The 19,421-nt window shown below is 42.8% G+C and overlaps 1 protein-coding gene across 3 annotated transcripts in view; it reads right to left on the reverse strand.

The window, feature by feature from the left end:
* PABPC1L (poly(A) binding protein cytoplasmic 1 like) overlaps nucleotides 1-19,421 on the reverse strand; it is a 115,662-nt gene that overhangs the window by 40,692 nt on the left and 55,549 nt on the right. The gene's annotated exons all lie outside the window — the stretch shown is intronic.

The following is a 19,421-nucleotide window of genomic DNA, read 5'->3' on the forward strand; positions in this document are numbered from 1 at the left end:
GACCTGATTAATTGACATACAACAAAATTGAACAATTTTATGATTGAACTGAACAAAGTGGCATGCAACAGGTGGAGCTTTGATGTCGACTTGTAACATAGCTTTTTTTTAATCAGAGATTCATGCATAGCTATTTGTTACTTTAACATGCATGAGGTCTTGCTGACATAAATTTTCTGGCATGGACAGATTATGACAAACTACGAAGTTGTTTTTCCAAGTGAGCCGTTGGATAATTTTGAATATTTCACCTGTACTTGGATTGGTGAATTTATCCCGTCAGAAGGAATGGACAATTAAACACATCCTGTACATTTAAAAGCACCCAATTTTGGTGCAAGCGATTCTGTGGCTTTATTATGTGAAACATGTTGGACTACATCATTGCGAACTAGAATGTCCTTGAGATTCCGACTCCGTTTGTAACAAAACATGGGTGGCAAATCCAAATCTCATCCAAGCACCGGGTCTGAGTTTAATATGTGCCAGTGTTAGTAAAATACTTCACGTATCTTTTAAGAACCGATTAAAAAAAAATGTTAATAAAAGTTAAACGATCCACCTTGTTGACATCGGTGTCCTTAGTCTCCAATAGTTTGTCTTGATCAAGATATGAACATTGAAAGATCGCCTCATTGATCTCTTCTGGATCACAAACCCTTTGTAAAAAGCGTTCATCCACATCTCTTAAGGCTCCTGATAATAATTCTTTGCTAGATACAATACGTAGATCTCTTAACATTTGAGAAAACGGTAGTCCCCTTTTCAATGGTTTCGGATGAAAGCTTCCTGCCAGTAGTAGGGTATTCTTAACTGTAGTTTTTCTGTAGACAGTGGTTACAAAAACTCATATTTACGGGCAATTGTTACATAAAGACTCTTAATGGTCACTGGACTAATGTTCAAGATAATACTCAAGCTTGAGGATACTATTAGGTTTGAGTTTATAAATGAACGTGGTGAGGTCCATCTAACTCTCAGTCCACAGCATGAAGAGGTCATCAGTGTACCTCATCTAAAAAATATATTGTGTATTTTCATATTGATGCATAAATAAATTTGCATACGATGGGGCCATGTTCGACCCAATCGCAGTCACTAGTAACTGCAAACAAAAATAATATTTTTATGCAGAACATCAATTAGTAACATCAAGAAGTCTATAGGAGGACCCTCATACTGTGGACTAGAGGACACAATGTCTTCCACGACGCTTATACCCCTAAATGAGAAATGCTTGTATAAAGGCTAGAGATGTCCATGGTACATTTGACAACTGCATAAAAAGCCGTATCATGTTTAAATGAAGGTGTGTGTGTGTGTGTGTGAGAGAGTATAAGTGTGAGAGTGTGAAATACACACACACACAGTTTAATGTGGATGTAACAAGAAATGTCTGTTAAATAACTGCCTTTTAAACTGAGATCTTGCAGAAGATGTCACACCCAGAACATAATAATGTTTGCTAAAGGTATGAATAAATTACCATCCTGTTGCTTTGCATAACTCGGCTGAAGCCTGAGCCTTATATGTTCAAATGTTTACTGCCGCTTTTAGAGAATGGCCTTTTAAGACTTCTGGCACCTTCCATCCATTCCACTTACAAGCCTGAGAAATGACATCTGACCAATATTACAAGACTATGTTAAGAATGAGTATGCCCATTACAAGGCCCTACGTGGAGGACACAGCTGATCAGTTTTCCAGAGCTCCTTCATTCTGGAGAGATAAATGGAAATTGCCTTTAAGTTTCAGGGTATGCAATAATTACTGCTTCTCGCTATTGGGTTGTGAATAACAAAATAAATAGGATTACCACTACTTTATCCAAATAAATATTTAGGTATGGCTTATTGCACCATAGGGCATGTAATTCACACCAGGAGGGGTAAAACAAATGATTGATGATCTAGGTAGACTAGAGGAATGGCCAAGAGAGTGGCAAATACAGTTTAATTACAAAAAATGCAAAATCATGCACTTGGGTCTCAAAAACACAAAGGCTAAATGCAGTATTAATGGCACTATAATGGAAACTACTGAGGAGGAAAGGGATCTAGGAGTCACTATTTCAGGTGACTTAAAGGCAGGTAAGCAATGCAACAATGCAATGAGGAAGGCAAGTTAGATGACTGGTTGCATAGGGAGAGGAATCAGTAGCAGAAAGAAGTAATAATGCCACTGTATAGGTCATTGGTACAGCTTCATCTAGAATACTGTGTTCAATTCTGGAGGCCATACCTCCAGAAGGCTATAGATACATTACAAACTGTACAAAGAAGGGCAACTAAAATGGTGCATGACATACAGCACAAAAGTTACCCGGAAAGACTAAAAGAACTTAATATGTATAGTTTGGAGCAGAGAAAGGAAAAGGAGGACATGATAGAAACTTTAAAATATATCAGGGGTTTGAAAAAGGTACAAGAGGGAAACTTCTTCAAAGGAAGAGAAGTACTAGAACACAAGGACATGCACTGCAACTGGATGAAAGTAGGTTCAGAGGAAATTTGAGGAAAAACTACTTCACAGAAAGGGTAGTGGATAAGTGGAATAGCCTCCTATCAGATGTGGTAGAGGCAAATACAGTAGAGCAGATAAAACATGCTTGGGATAGACATAATATCCTTATAAAACATAATCAAATAAGATTTAAGGTTACCATAGGCTAATAAAACAATGGGCAGACTAGATGGGCCAAGCGGTTGTTATCTGCCGTCAAATTCTATGTTTCTATGTTTAATTCACCCATTTACCTACAGTTTTCTAGTTTGAAGTAATACCTCACTTACTATGCCAGAAACTCCCTTTCATACAAAGCCTAGTCAATTTTCAAGCTCCCAAAGAGTGCATCCTTTGGATGAATAATCAGCCACTGATGTAGCAGATTTGACAAAATTGTCTTAGGCCAAGGAGTTCCAGAAGTATCCTCCATGTTACTGCAAACTATGAACAATGAGGTCAAACGGGAAGAACTGCTGACTTCTACCACTTTTTCCTGTCTAAGGTTTGAGCTATAAGCAGGGAAAATGGGTGAATGCATACCCCAAAGTTGCAAGGCAATGACTGAGCATCTGTTACTTCTGCTCTGAAGTCCCCTGTGAAGGGAAAAGAGCTACCTTTGAGTTTGCAGTAGTTGCCATCAGGTCTATCTGGGAAAGACTGAACTTCTGCAATAATTTTTGAAAACCTTTATATGCTAAGCCCATTCTCATGGATGGATCAGGCATTGACATTCATTGAGTTAACCTGCTATCCTCTTGTCTTAACCTACCACATGAAAATACAGAAAAGGAGGATATCAATTTGTCTTTTGCCCATGACATATCTGCAGACACCTCCATGATAGTCCTTGTGACCCCTTGCTGGTTTAATAAGGCAGCTGCAGTCCTTTTGTCTGAGATGTTTGTCCTTCAGAAAAGATTCAAAATACTGAATTGCATACTATACTGCTCTCACTTCCTGTGTTTATTTGTAGTAACCTTTTGCACAGGAGCCATGCATCTTGTATTGCCTCTCCAGAGAGCTGAGCGCCTGATCCTGTTGAGCTGGAATCAGTTGTGAGTATAAGACACTCTCATTCTGAGAGTGTTATTCCACAATTCTTCAGCTTTGGATCCTGCTACCAGCCGAGGAACTTCCTTGTGACTTTTAAAAGTCGAAAGACACGATCTAAAGAAGTTGAATTGTAGCCCCACTGACAAAGTAGGTCCAGTTTGAAGTTCTCACATATGTCACCTCGCCCAAAAAATGTCAAATGTGAATGAGAGCATTTCTAGGAGACGAACATAGTTTTGTATTGAAGTCGGTTTTTGGGACTGGAGTTGTTGTGCTAGATGTTGCATTTTGTAAAAACTCTAGTTGTACAAAGACATTCTGTTACATGCTGTGTCTATCCGTATGCCCAAGAACTGTAGCTGTTGAGAAGACACAAGGTGACTGTTTGCTGTATTGACAATCCAACCGTGATGTTTTAGGAATATCATCACTTGGGCTGTTTTGTTTTTGTATAATGTACATTGATTTCCTTGTTACTATTGTGTGGGTATGGAGACACTGTTTCCTGAGGGCGGCTATGAGGACAGACTGCACCTTGCTGAAGATTCTGAGTTGTCAACAAACCAAATGGAAGACAGGTGAATTGAAGCAATTACCCATTATGAAGATTCATTCCAGAAATCTGTGATGTTAGATTGCAATAGGAATGTGGAGAGAAGCACCCTACAAATCTATGGGAGTTGAGGAATTTTTCCATATACCATACCTTATGTGAATTGAGTGGTCACAAGTCTGTAGCCCCCTGATGATTTTTTTTTATTTTTACGAGGAAGAATTTGTAATAGAAACCAGAAGCCCTCTGTGCCGCAGGAACCATAGAAATGACTTGTGTTTCAAGCAAGGCATGTAAGCAGTTCCATAAATTCTCCAACTCTACTGGGGATGAAAAGGAAAGAACTTTACAAAAATATTACCTTTGGGTACCAAATGGAATTTGATTTTGCACCCTTTGCAGACAATTTTGCAAGTCATTGAGCTGTTTATTGTCCACACTAATTTTCTTAGTTTCTAAAGGAATGATAAGGTTATTTGGATGCATCTCCACCAAAAGTGCTGGCGAGAGGTAGATGCTTCAATCTCCTGTCTTGCAGTAGAGAATGAAATTTACCTCCAGTGAGCTTCTAAATCATTGAACCTAATTTATCTCCAAATAAAAATCACTTTCAATAGGAAACAGTAGCTAAATGATTTTTTTTGTTGTGTATACGCTGCCCACGGAAGCAGCCAGAGATCTCCTTGTAACCACTGCTGAAGCCATACTTGGAGCTGTAAATGCATCCAGAAATGCTTTACAAAGGACGTCTATACCTTTTTTCATAATGTCAAAGCTCTTAGGCAAATATAGACTATTGATTTTCTCCTGCACATCTTTATGTAGGGTATCATTTGATACTCTCAAGGGCCCTGGAGTCTTAAGTCATAGCAACACCAGACTTGAAGATGGTTCCTCGAGTTTTTAAAAGCAAGGTTCTTATCTATAGGATATTTAATAATCCAGTGCAACAGAAGACTCTGCCCTTGCAGTTATGATAGTCAAAAAGAAAATCCTGTAGAGAGGCACAGGATATGATGTATCAACTATACCCATAGCTTTATTTATGAAGACTATCCACAACATCTGGGTTACATGACCTGGGATCTTCCATGATCTATTCTGAATCACTATTAGATGACAAATCAAGATCAGCTGATTAAGGACCAGCAAACAGAGGAATCAGGCCAGCTTAAAAGACAAGATGGAGACACAAGGAGAAAAATTAGTCACATTATATAATTTCAGGTGGTGTTCTATTCCTGTTCAACTCAGCCAACTAGGGTGTCAATCCATTTATGATGCCTGCCATGGAGTTTGAAGAGGAAACCTCCAATATCAAAACCAAAAAACAGGTCAATATTTTTAAAGAAAAAAGTCAGACAACGAAGACAGAATAGAGGTTGTCAAAATAAATAGACTTTCTAGACAGTGCCTTATCAATACTAAGGCCTTCTTGATATTTTAAAGTGGTATCCATCCAAAAATTAAACAGATTTGGTTAACCTCTAAGGTGCGATACACTGAAGGGGGAAAAAAAAAGTGGTAAAGCTGAAAAATGGGATTTTTATACTTACGTAAAATCCGTTTCTCTTAATCCATTGGGGGACACCGGGACCTTGGGGAAATTAATAAAGAAAGTAGAATTGCGAACTTCCAGCAATCCAATTATTCCTGAAAATTTGTCCAAATACATTATGCAAAAGACAACTATTTCTAGAGCCCATTAAACATATTTCTCGAACATCCCTTGGGGGACACCGGGACCTTGGGGTATAGAGTTGTGACAGGCGAACACTGGCACTTTAACTTTAGTTAAAACAAAAAGCTCTGGCTCCTCCCCCTCTATACCCCACCTCCTGCTAGAGGCCAGTCTATGTTTAACCAAGCCCGCAGAAAGGGAGATAGAGAGTGTGAAGATACCGGGTTTATCTGGCCCAGTGCTACCCAGTACCTTCTAGGATTTGTATGGTCACTCAGGCAAAATGCAGTTATAAAAATACAACAGTATATTTATTGTTATACAAACAACACTAGAATATTATATACACACAGTAAATAAATGCCAGGCAGATTTACCACATCATCTGTCCCTTACCCCAATAACTTAAGGAGATATAGTCACCTGCTCTCCAGACTTCATGACCCATGGATCCCTCTCAGCTGCATATACAGGTATTCCTCACTTAACGACCGAGTTCCGTTCCAACGACTAGGTCGTTAAGCGAATTGGTCGCTAAGTGAGTACAGTACTGTAATATACACCTACATGTATTGTAATCATTTATATTGATTCTGAATAGAGAAATGGACAAAAGAAAATTGTATTTTGAAGTTTGCTTTACTTTGCATAACTGCATAACATAAAAGAAACATTGGTACAGTAAAGCTGTACAAACAGCAACAATTACAGTACAGTACTGTATAACAAAGAGGGCCCAGGGAGATCACAGCAAGGATATCTAAGGACCTGTAGATGTATGAGTGGAGGTCCTAGGTGTAGGTTTCGGGAAGTATTCTTTTAGTGTTGTTTGTTTAGTAATTTTTTTCTTTTCTTCATAAATTTCACGATAGCATAGTAAAACATTATTTATTTTCCGCTCCACTTTCATGAACCGTTCCACATTTGGGTCCATAGCCTCTAGTTGTAACATAGCCGCATTCACTTTTGAAAACACACCAGCTAACTTTTTTAAAGTGAACTTCTTTTGTACTTCTTCCATTGTTTCCTCTTCGTCATCATTTTCCAAGTGTTGCTGAGCTTCCAACTCCATTAAGTCTTCGTTGCTCAGCTCTCCCTCAACATATTCCACTAGTTCTTCAATATCTTCTACTTCAACCTCTAAATTAAGATTGCTAGCTAGTTGCACAGATGTTTGATTTATGACATCGACCTGTGTGTCTACATCAAATACTTCAAAATTATTTGCAAATCTTTTTAGGCATTTTTTCCATATGCCTTGCATACATTTTTCTGACACTTCCTTCCAAGATGAATCAACATTCTGTATGCAGTGATAAATATTGTACGACTTCCAAAAATCTCGAAGGGTTACCTCATTACTTTCAGTTTCTGCTACAGCTTTGGAAAAAGTTGTGCGCAAATAGTGCGCTTTGAACGTGGCTATAGCCCCCTGATCCATTGGCTGAAGAATGGCAGTTGTGTTTTTAGGCAGATACACCACCTTTACATCCGGGTGTAGATCATCAAGATGTTGTGGATGGCCTGGGGCATTATCAAGGAGGAGCATAATTTTAAAGACAACTCCCTTCCCCTGACAATATTGCTTGACTTGGGGTATGAAGCAGTTGAGGAACCAATCCTCAAACAAAGCTTGTGTCATCCATGCCTTCTTATTTGAACGGTAGTAAACGGGCAATGTGTGCTTATTAATCTGCTTAAATGCACGTGGGTTCTCTGAGCGATAGATGAGGAAAGGCTTTAACTTGAACCCGGCGATATTTCCTCCCAACAACAGGGTGATCCTATCTTTAAAAGCCTTGAAACCGGGCATTGTCTTTGCTTCCTTGTGAATGTAAGACCTTTCCGGCATTTTTTTCCAAAAAAGTCCGGTCTCATCCACATTAAATATCTGTTCCATACAGTAGCCACCTTTCTCAATGATTTCATCAAATTCGTGAACAAATTTTTTAGCTGCTTCAAAGTCAGCGCTTGCTGCCTCACCACAGGTACTACGATTATGCAAATTGAATCTTCGACAAAACCGTTGAAACCATCCATGGCTTGCCATAAATGTTTCTATTGATTCCTCCTCTCCTTCACGCTCCTTCAAAGTATCAAAGATACTGCGTGCCTTAGCTTGAATTATGAAAAGGCTCATCGGCATTCTTTTTTGTAGCTGGTCGTCAAACCAGATTGCCAGTAACTTCTCCATTTCATGAATGAGGCCTTTCCGCTGCCTTGTTATGATGGCTTTAAATCCCGTTGAGGCTTTCACTGCCTCTTTCACTCTATCTTTGTCCTTCAGAATTGTTGAAATGGTCGAATGTGCCAGCTCCAAATCTTCTGCTATCACTTTCACTTTTTTACCAGCTTCGTAGTCTTTAATAATCTTCATTTTCATCTCAAGGTCAATAGCCTTTCTTTTTTTGGACATTTTTTATCTATGGGTGCACACAAGGGTTCAAATTTAGAAACCAAATACTGTATGTACAGCTGTATGTTGTATGTACTAATTGAGTGTGAATGAGAGCTAACTTACACATGCACATACACATGCTTTAATAGCGAGGACATGTATGGCAAATTATTGCAAGTCTTGTTTGGGGGACCTACATAATGGGGATGTGTGGCACTCGTATAAATAGTGTCCTATGTATCTGGTTACTAAAATAATAAAAATTCTTTTCATTTTAAAATAGTTTCAGCAGCTTAGTTGAATGATGAAAATACTGTACAAGTTCCAAGTACTGTAGAGCTAACTTACCGCACGATGGAGACTGCAAGGGTATCAGGTGCGTCTTGTCTTGTCTTCTTCAGCTCAGAAAGAAACTATGCGGGTACTACGGGCGTGGTTACTTCCCGTCGCAAGGGCACAGGTCATTAATTTCCCCTATTGCTGAGCGGCGGAGCCGGACGTAACAACGGGTCGTAAGTCCGAATGGTCGCTAAATAGGTCGGTCGTTAAGTGAGGAATACCTGTATAGACTCCAGTTAGAAAACGACAATTCAATACTCTATCTTGCACCTTCCTGAATGAAATCCAAGCATGACCACCCCTCCCCCCTGGAGTTGTTCCTTATATATCACAGGTCTAATTTCCAGTCTTTTCCCTCCCTGGGCAAACCCCTGCGTCTATTCTACTTAACCATTGGTCAGTGCTGGACTAGGGGGGGGGGTTGGACAGGGGAGTGAAGATGGGCTGTCCTTTCAGAGAACCTCCCCTGTTAGATGGCCTGTCTGGACTAGCCTGGTGAGAACAATGGACACTAATTAGTTTTCCTACTCAGGCACATGGCAACCTGATACCTACCCATAATCCCCCTGGCTTCACTTTAAAGACAGTGAATAGAACCTTACTTCATGTTATCAATATACAATAAACAATATACATATGTACACTGAACTACAATGTCCCCTTAGCCACATGTTATTGGACAATGCAGTTGTAGTCTGGTGAGCTGGGGAACAAACAGCATGGGCTATAAAAAGTACTATAATCCACATTATGTGAGAAATGAGACATGCTCACAGGGTTATCAAACTCATTTCATCACAGAGAGAAACCAAAGAAAAGAGAATAAACTTAACAACACATCATTCTCTTAACAACCAGACAACATGTCAAACAGAAGGAGAAACCAGAGCATTAAGGGTGGGCGCCCAGTGTCCCCCAATGGATTAAGTGAAACGGATTTGACGCAAGTATAAAAATCCCATTTTCTCCAACATCCCTTGGGGGACACCGGGACCTTGCGGACATCCCAAAGCTGTCTCACGGGTGGGAACGCTCAGAATAAACGGCCCGAAGCACCTTTCTCCAAAAACTTACATCCCTAGAGGCAAACACATTAAATCTGTAAAACTTTGTGAAAGTGTGTACAGAAGACCACGTGGCCGCTTTACACAATTGTTCACTGGAGGAAACATGGCGTGCCGCCCAGGAAGGACTTACAGATCTTATAGAATACGCCCGTAGATCATCTGGGACAGGCTCCCCAGCCCCATTGTAAGCCTGACGGATAACAGCCGTAAACCACCTAGCAATGGTCACTTTAGAAGCTGGCCAGCCTCTTTTGTGATCATAAAGAATCAAAAGATCCTCAGTTTTACGTAATTTGAGATATTTTAACATAAATTCGCAAGGCACGAACAACATCTAGATAACGAATAGACTCATCATTATCGGAAGAAGAGGAATCAGATAGAGCCGGAATAACAATATCCTGATTCAAATGAAACTTAGATACAACTTTAGGAAGGAAGGAGGGCTTGGTTCGAAGAACTGCCCTATCCTCATGAAAAACCAACAGAGGAGGCTTGCAAGACAAAGCAGCAAGCTCTGAAACTCTGTGTGTCATAGAAATGGGCAAAATAAAAACCGATTTCAAAGTTAGAAATTTGAAATCCACCGAATTCAAAGGTTCAAACGGTGGATGCTGTAAAGCTCTCAACACCAAATTCAAATCCCATGGCGGAACCGGAGGAATATAAGAAGGCTGAACATGGAGAACACCTTGAATGAAAGTTTGCACATCAGGAATGACAGCAAGTTTCCTTTGAAAGAAGATTGAAAGAGCTGACACCTGACCCTTAAGAGAACTAAGACGCAAACCTGTATCCAAGCCATCCTGCAAGAACCTCAGCAACCTGGCCAGACGAAAAGACGACGCAGGATATCCCTTCTTTTCGCACCAACCAATATATGTCCGCCAGACACGATGATATATTTTGGCCGAAGCCAGTTTTCGAGCACTGAGCATGGTCTGCACCACCCGATCCGAAAAACCCTTAGCTCTTAGGATCCTGGTCTCAACAGACACGCCGTTAAAGCCAGACGTTGCAAACTTTAATGACAAAAGGGACCCTGGGTTAGCAGGTCTGGGCGTATTGGCAACCGCCACGACCGACCTCCTGCCATGAAGAGTACGTCGGTGTACCAGGCCCTGCGCGGCCAATCCGGCGCCAGTAGAAGCACTGGAATACCCTCTCTCCACCTTTTTCAGTACTCGTGGAAGCATGGCTATCGGAGGAAAAAGGTACACTAAGCGGTACCTCCAAGGGACGAACATAGTGTCTACCGCGACTGCCCCGGGATCTCTTGCACGGGAACAGTAGCGGGGAACCTTGTGATTCAACCGAGATGCCATCATGTCGACATCCGGTTGACCCCATTTCACCACTAACTGTTGAAACCCCTCCGGATGGAGAGACCATTCTCCTGGATGCAGAGTCTGCCTGCTTAGGAAGTCTGCTTCCCAATTTTCTATTCCGGGAATGAAGATGGCCACGAGTGCCGAAACGTGAGCTTCGGCCCACAGAAATATCCTGTGCGTCTCCCTCATGGCCAAGAGACTCCTGGTGCCGCCCTGATGGTTGAGATATGCCACTGCCGTGACATTGTCCGATCTTCACTGGCTTTCCCTGCAGCAAGTGTTGCACACTCCTTAGAGCATGAAACAATGCGCGCATTTCTAAGACATTTATGGGAAGCTTGGATTCCTTCTGAGTCCAAAGCCCCTGAAACCGAGCCTGAAGACAGACAGCCCCCCAACCTCAAAGGCTGGCATCTGTTGTTATCAGAATCCAATTCCAAATTGAGAACAAGCGTCCCCTGGTGAGATTCTGCCTGTGTAACCACCAGATCAACGACTGACGTGTCTGCGGAGACAGGCGAAAAACCTGACTCGCCAGATTCTGATGAGATTTGTTCCACTGCGACAGAAGTTCCAATTGAAACTGTCGTGCACGGAACTGGGCAAACAATCGCTTTGAATGACGAAACCATCTTGCCCAGAAGTCTCATTGCAAAATGAATGGAAGGTCTCTTTGCCACCAGAGATTTCACCATCCTCTGTAAGACTAAGATCTTGTCCTGAGGAAAGAACACCCGTCTGAAACGGGTATCGAAAAAGAGACCCAGAAACACCATCCGCTGGGATGGAATCAACTTGGATATTTTGAAGTTGATAATCCAACCGTGCGACTCCAGGGTCTGGATTACTACCTGAATATGCAACAGAACCTCTCTGAAGAATCTGCCTTTAAAAGTAGATCGTCCAGGTAAGGGATGATTGTAATTCCCTTTGTCCTTAGCAGAGCAGCCATAACCGTCATGATCTTGGTGAAGATACGTGGATAACGAACGGAAGGGCCTGAAACGGGAAGTGATCTGACCGGACTGCAAACCTCAACAGGGACTGATGACCCTTCCAAATAGGCACATGGAGATATGCATCTTTGATGTCTAGAGCCACCACAAATTTTCCCTGTTCAATGCCGAGAATGACCGAGCGTAAAGACTCCATCTTGAAGCTGGGCACTGTGTGTTCAAATCCTTTAGATTGAGAATCGGTCTAAAGGAGCCGTCTGGTTTTGTCACAAGAAAAAAATTGGAATAAAACCCCAAACCTCTTTGAGAATGAGGAACCGGAATAATCACTCTGGATGAAAGAAGGGATTGAATCGCTTCTGTTAAAGCCAATCGCTTTCTCGGACAAGACGGAAGCCCTGTGGCGAAGAACCGTCTGGGAGGAAGACCGAGCAGATCGATCTTGTAACCCTGGTTCACCACTTCCGGAATCCAGACATCGGTAGTGGACTGACACCACCGATCCCTGAACCGCATTAGACTTGCTCCTACCACTGACGACAGCGGAGGAGCAAAAAGCCCGTCATGCAGACTGTTTGTCTTGTAGGCTTTGCAGCTGGACGTCGCGCAGACCAGGCCTGACTCCCCCGCTGCAAACTATCTCTAGGGAAGGATGAATGACCTCTAGAAGATTGGCCTGAGGAATATTGTCCTCGAAATCTTCCTGCGGAACGAAAGGCCTGAAATTTGGACATCCTCTGCTTGGGAGCACTGACCGGGAGGAAAGTGCTCTTACCTCCTGTTGCCTGACTAATAAAGGAGTCAAGCTGAGGTCCAAACAGAACACCTCCAGAAAAAGGAATGGACTCTAGAGCTTTTTTGGACTCTACATCAGCCTCCCAGGACTTTAGCCAAAGAGTCCGACGCGCTGCAACTGCCGAGGCAGAAATGCGCGCTCCAATCAGCCCCGCTGCCATAGCAGCCTCTCCTAAATAATCTGTCGCTCTCTGAATTTGCTCCAGTAAAGAAAGCAGTTCAGAGGACGGCCTGCCTGCCAAAAACCTTCAGACAATTGTTCCGACCAGCGTTCAACAGCTTTGTTAACCCACGCTGATGCCAACGCAGGCCTCAAAGAAGCACCTGCTGCCACAAAAATGGACTTAAGGATGGTAAAGACCGGAAGGTCGAGACCGTTCTTAAGAGTGGCCTGGATAGGAAGAGGAATAGTAGTTACCTTTGCCACCCTTGCCACAGCCGCATCCACTTGAGGAAGCATCTCCCATTTAGCGAGAACTTCAGAGGGAAATGGATAACACGACTGCAGTCGCTTAGACACCTGAAACTTCCTGTCTGGGGAAGTCCAAGGTTCCGACAGCAAATCTTCCAAATGGGAAGAGGCCGGGAAAACAAACGCCTTTTTCTTGCGCTTTACAAAAAGAGATGATCCAGAAGCCTCAGGAACTTGTTCCTCAGGAATATCAAGTACCTGACGCACAGCCTGAATTAACTCCTTTACACTCTGACGATCAGTCTGAACCTCCTCCACCAGAGAAGTAGCATCTATGTCAGAACTTAACAGTAACTCGCCCTCTTCCTGGGAACCACAATCCGAATCAGACTCAGGTCCCAGAAGAGGTGCCGCCACCCTCTTCTGCTTACCTGCAGAAGACGGTGCGGCCGACCGCATCATCCTCTCCAAAGAGGAAGAAACCGCCACTAAACCCTGTACTGAGGATGCAAGACTCTGTACCCAGGCTGGTTCTACAGACTCCACTGGAGCAGAAACAGGTAAAATCTGAGCCGAGGGTTGAGCAGCTTGAGACTGTACCTTCTGAGCAAGCAGTTCCACTGTATTAAATAGAGACCGAGCCCAGACAGGCTCCTCCGTGTTTGAACAGACGGAAGCTGTTTCAACAGGAGTAGTCTCCGCAGGCCGACAGGATACGCACAAAGCCTGCGCACCTGGCTGCCCAGACGATAACTTAACGTGACAGACAGTACAGGTGAAACTTAACATAGTAGCATCAGCCCTACCATGCATAGATTTTTCCCTCTCTGACATGTTAACAGATGAGACAAAAACAGTACAGAGAAATACACACAGTACAGATCACAAGCAGCACACAAACTACAAGAGAAAGTGAGCCTGCGATACAGCCAAAGCTCCCCAAATTATAAAAAATACAAACGTTTCACAAACCACCCACAACCCTTTACCTTATAGTATACAGGATAGAAAAGGGGAGAAACAGGAGCTTTCAAAATGGCTTTCTACTCTGGTGTCTGCACACGAGGAGTGAGAGACTACCATGGGGGAAGTGCACAAGAGGAAAACACTCCCCCCAGGGCCCAGCTCTGGACTGGCTATCGTCCAAGTCTGACAATCACCTCAACCAATCCAGAGCCTAGTAGCAGGGCTCACTGAGATAGTGACCCTTGCCTGACCCTGTTCCGAGCTAAAAATAGAACCTTATCTTTACCCAAACAAAATGACTGTTTTTAGTAAAAAACAGCCAGCTCAAGGAACCACCGAGATTTTTACCCTTCCCCTTTCCCAGCACTATGCTGAGAGAGAGTTTCACTTACCTGCTGCCAACCCTCCAGATGCAGTGTGTGCAGGAAGCATGCTCTCTGCACATGGAGGATGGACACAGCCTGCGGCGACTGTGCCCGGCTCCAAGGAGGGTCGAAGATTCGGCAGAGGGAGCAGGCAGAAAGGAGGACCTACATGGCACCTCCGCCCCCGCAGACAGCACACAGCCGTCCATGCTGTGCGCTACACATAGAGGATCCCCCGCTGTAAATACAATCTCTCCCCGCCAGCAGCAGCCGCAGAAGAGATGCAAACTCTGAGGCCCAAGAGAGGGAAAAGGAAGCATGCTTCCCCCGACTCCTCTCAGCACAGCAGGCAGCGGGACCTCTAGCTGACAGACGGGAGCTCAGGGAGCCGCCGGCTGTCAGACCCCGGAGACAATAGTCTCTGAAACACAATAAAATAAACATAATCAGAAACAAAGTAAAAACGGCTGCTAGGCAGCCCCGTGCACAGCCCGCTCGCCGGGCACTTAAACTAGACTGGCCTCTAGCAGGAGGTGGGGTATAGAGGGGGAGGAGCCAGAGCTTTTGTTTTAACTAAAGTTAAAGTGCCAGTGTTCGCCTGTCCCTACTCTATACCCCAAGGTCCCGGTGTCCCCCAAGGGATGTTCGAGAAATATGTTTAATGGGCTCTAGAAATAGTTGTCTTTTGCATAATGTATTTGGACAAATTTGATTTTCAGGAATAATTGGATTGCTGGAAGTTCGCAATTCTACTTTCTTTATTAATTTCTAGATAAATTGTTAAAACATTGTTGCAGAATGTTTAGTTACAATAGCTCCACCATAGGCAATAAACAAAGTGTAGATTTGGAAATGTACTTTGATTCCCAGAATTAGGCATATGACAAAAAGGTAGAGATGGGCGGGTCCAGTTCCCCGAGAACCGAACCCACCCGAACTTTGGGTATCAGAGTACCGAGCTGAGTAGCTCGGTACTCTTCCGCCCGCTACGAATCCAAATCGAGGCCGAACGTCATCGTGACGTCGTCGGATCTCGTGGCTCGGTTCTCGCAATACTTTAAGATTATAAATACACGCCTCCACAGCAATCCATCGCCATTTGACAGAGGGAGAGAGCAGGGTGTAGTCACATGCTGATTAGAGCAGGGACAGGGAATCCAATATTCTTATTCCAATTGCTGTAACAAAAATCGCTAGAGGAGAGGAGGAGGATAGAGGTTTATTTTATTTTTTTAATATTTGGCACCCCCCAGTGATGCCATTCTACACACGCTGTGGCAAAGAGAGAATGAGGCCTTCACTTTTGGCTATTAGTGGCAGATCCAAAAATGTTACCGAGCCTACAAGTGGTGCACAACTACTGTTACGCGTCAAAGCCGAGCTGCAAGATAACAGTAAGGTTTTAGAGGATAATATTTGCTCTCAATCAGAAATGACACCAATCCCTGTGGAGAGTCCATCCAACAGTGGGATGTCTAATCGTGAGCATTCTGTTAGTGTACCCATAAAGAAGGGCCCTTTCAGCAGTTCTGCTGATGTGTGCCTGAACAGCCCGAGTGTAGCTGGTGATACACCAAATGAGGATGACACTTTGTCTTTAGAAGAGGATGTGGGAGAGATTTGGGTAGCCGACGATGAGGATGCGGTTGATTGTGTAAGTCCTGCAGCACTGTGGCACCAGTGGGAGCAGTTCTGGCACGTGAGGTTCTGGCACCAATATGCACTTTCCAAACACAAGCAGGGATGATGCAGGTGGCAGACCACAACAGTTTGACATCTTCGCTGGTTTGAAGGATTTGTCAAAAAAATGTGTGACCTTGACCATAACTCCAACCAATCCTACTATTAACATGCAAAGGATGGTGGAGGGCCTATCAGGGATTAAACTGTATTTTTCCTAATTTTCACTAATAATGTTTGGGTGTAATATACACCCAAAGACGTGTGCTCAATTGCGAAGAGTCATTGATGAAGAGGAAGGCAAACAGGCTTGTCCGTAAAATTTGCAGGCAAATTGTGCTGCGTTATATAGGTAACACCCAAAGAGAAGAGCTCCATTGCTAATTGTAATTGCTGAAATAGAAATAATAGGGCCGACAGTCTTGGTCTAAATCTATAGTTACATTTTATTGTACCATAGCTCACTACGAAACAGGAGAGGTGGCAGGGTTTAGTGATAATATTCCTCAAACAATACTAATTCATCCCAGCATCATAGAAGTCTGTGTAGTATGATGCAATTGCCTTCCAAAGGGAATGACTAGTGACTATTTTAGGGCAGAGCGGTCACAATTTTTGGGCAATTCTTTTACAGCAGAGCAAATATCAAAATGTTGAGCGGACTCATCTGCATCACCACTGGGTGTCTTGGGAAAGCAATTTCTTTTACAACAAGCAGTTGCCAGAGAAACTGAAGGAGAAGACGTCCCAACAAGATGTTGATAAGTCTGGGATCCTTGCAAAGAAAATTAAGTATTTAATCGACAATTAAAATATAGTTAGCACATTTACTTTGTTTTATTGCACACTATAATTTTCTGTAGCACCTTTTCAAAATGTATTATTAAGGCAATCACTTGACTCAAGCTAACAGTGTCTGCACTTTCTTCACAGGTAACTACTTCGCTGGACTAAAGTATATTCCCCTCAAATGCTAGTCTTCTTGCAGCTGCTGCATTCTCCTACATGCTGTTGCAGAAACCAAATATTGACCATAAATGTTTCTGGACACAAACAGCATCTCCTGCATGTCATTTTTCAAAAGTTCTGTAACACCAAGTTGATAGTGTGTGCAAAACAGGAAATGTGATGGAATTCAACCCCGCTGTAATGCTTGACCAATATTGGGGTCGTAATCAGAAATGACATATCCTCAGGAGAATCCAAACAGGATTAGCCATCTTTCAATGACATCCCTTAGTTTTTGGAACAGTTTGTCAGCTGTATGCCTCTTACTGAAGCGGCTGATACACAGAGTAGCCTACTTCTCAAAAATGTGACGTACCTGGGTACATGCTGCTGCTGTCCATGCTGGGGAAGGCGAATGACCAACCCAGTAGGCTTTCACAGTCATATAATCTTTAGTTTGCCCAGTTCCGCTTGTCCACATATCTGTGGTTAAGTGTACAGTGGGTAGAATGCCATTTTGTCGCCCAATTATTAAATTTTTAGGAATTTTCCCGGTACAGGAGAGAATTAGCTTTTCTAGTAAAATGGTATAGTGATGACATTTGCTAACAGGGACAGAAGACCTCAATTAAATGTCTTAAACCAAGTGTATTAATAGTGGACATTGGACGCAGATCTAACACTAGCATAGTACCAAGGGCGTCTGTGATCCGCTTTGCGACTGGGTGACAGGTTTCATTCTTGCTTCCTCTTGCAGAGGATTGTTTAACTGCCAATTGTTGGTTCAGGGGATATTGATTATGAAGGTGTTGGGGGGGGGAAGATTTTTAACCGAAGTTTCTGATTTTCCCAAGTTTTCCAAGAACTCGCTGAAAAATGACGAAACATGGATGAGGATCCCAGATGGTTAATTTCCCTACCTCTACTGAGTGTGGCTTTAAAAACGCTACAAATGGATAGACAACTCTTGCCAGGATTTGTGTAAAAATAATTCCACACTTAAGAGGTGGATTTTTGGTCTTATGCCCAGGCATGACAATGGCCTTTTTGTTATCACTGGCAAGAACTGCAGCAATTTTTCTTTTCAAGTGTATGAAAATCATATTGTGACATAGGAGGTGGTCAAAATTGAATAAAAAATGACTGGAAATTAGTGTTACTGAGGTTAATAATAATGTAGCTACAAAATAATACCTAAATTATGTTATTTTAGCACCAATAAATGTAATTTTTTTAACAAATTGCAAAACCAAACAAAACCAAAACACGCAAGGGCGGTTTTGCAAAACCAAAACACGACGGTAATCCAGATACAAAACCGAATACAAAACCCGGGGGTCAGTGACCATCTCTACAAAAAGGAAACCTTTTAGAGAAGATTATATGCTGCTTTTTTACATTGCCATGAAACCCAGTGAAGACTCCTATCTTACTCTGTAAGTTCCCATAAGCAGGACCCCCTCTACCCTCTGTCACATCCTAATTTTCATCCTAAACCTTGTAAGTACTTGTTTTGTTATAACCATTGCCAGCGATGCTGAGTATTGTGATGCCTTTCATATAAATAATTATAATGGCCGGTAGCTTTACAACCAATTGGGATCCTGAGAAACAAAAATTATCTTAGTGATCAGATTGATATAAATGGAGCAGCAAACCACCAACTTGGAAATATTACTGTTTTCCCATAATCGAAAGTGGGAGAAGCCTGACATATCCTGCTATGTATCAAAACTCATGTATACGAGTGCACTATTAGAGAGTAAGAAAGAAATGTGATGGGCTCTGAAACAAGTAAAACAGCGTTGAATAATATTGAAGTATCATTAATCTGATATGGAGATACTGGGATAACATGAGTCCTATGAAATGTTTAATCTAGTTTAGCAATGTAATGTACACCACTCAGGGCCGTCTTTCCCATAGGGCACAATGGGCAGGTGCCCGGGGGCCCTGCAGCCCAGAGTGGCCCGTCGGAGGAAGCCAAAAAAAAAAAAAAACCTGGAAAAAGAAAAGAAGAAAATACTTACCGTGCTGTCAGCTGGCGATCCGGCTCCCTCCCTGGTCTCCTCCTCCGTCGCGCTCGGAGTGCATGTCGGGCGTGACGTCATCACGCCCGCCCGACGGAGGATGAGACCAGGGAGGGAGCCGGATCGCCAGCTGACAGCACGGTAAGTATTTTCTTCTTTTCTTTTTCCAGGTTTTTTTTTTTTGGGCTTCCTCCGACGGCTATCCCGAGGTTGTATAAACCCTTCACAAAGTAAAAATAAAGCATGCAGTTTTGGTTATGCGCATTGCACATAACATTTGAATGATGCTGCCTTTCAATGATCACTGGTGAATAGATAGCTACTGAAACAGTCACATTTACT

The sequence above is a fragment of the Mixophyes fleayi genome, chromosome 6 (assembly GCF_038048845.1).
Source record: "Mixophyes fleayi isolate aMixFle1 chromosome 6, aMixFle1.hap1, whole genome shotgun sequence".
NCBI classification, from domain to species: domain Eukaryota; kingdom Metazoa; phylum Chordata; class Amphibia; order Anura; family Limnodynastidae; genus Mixophyes; species Mixophyes fleayi.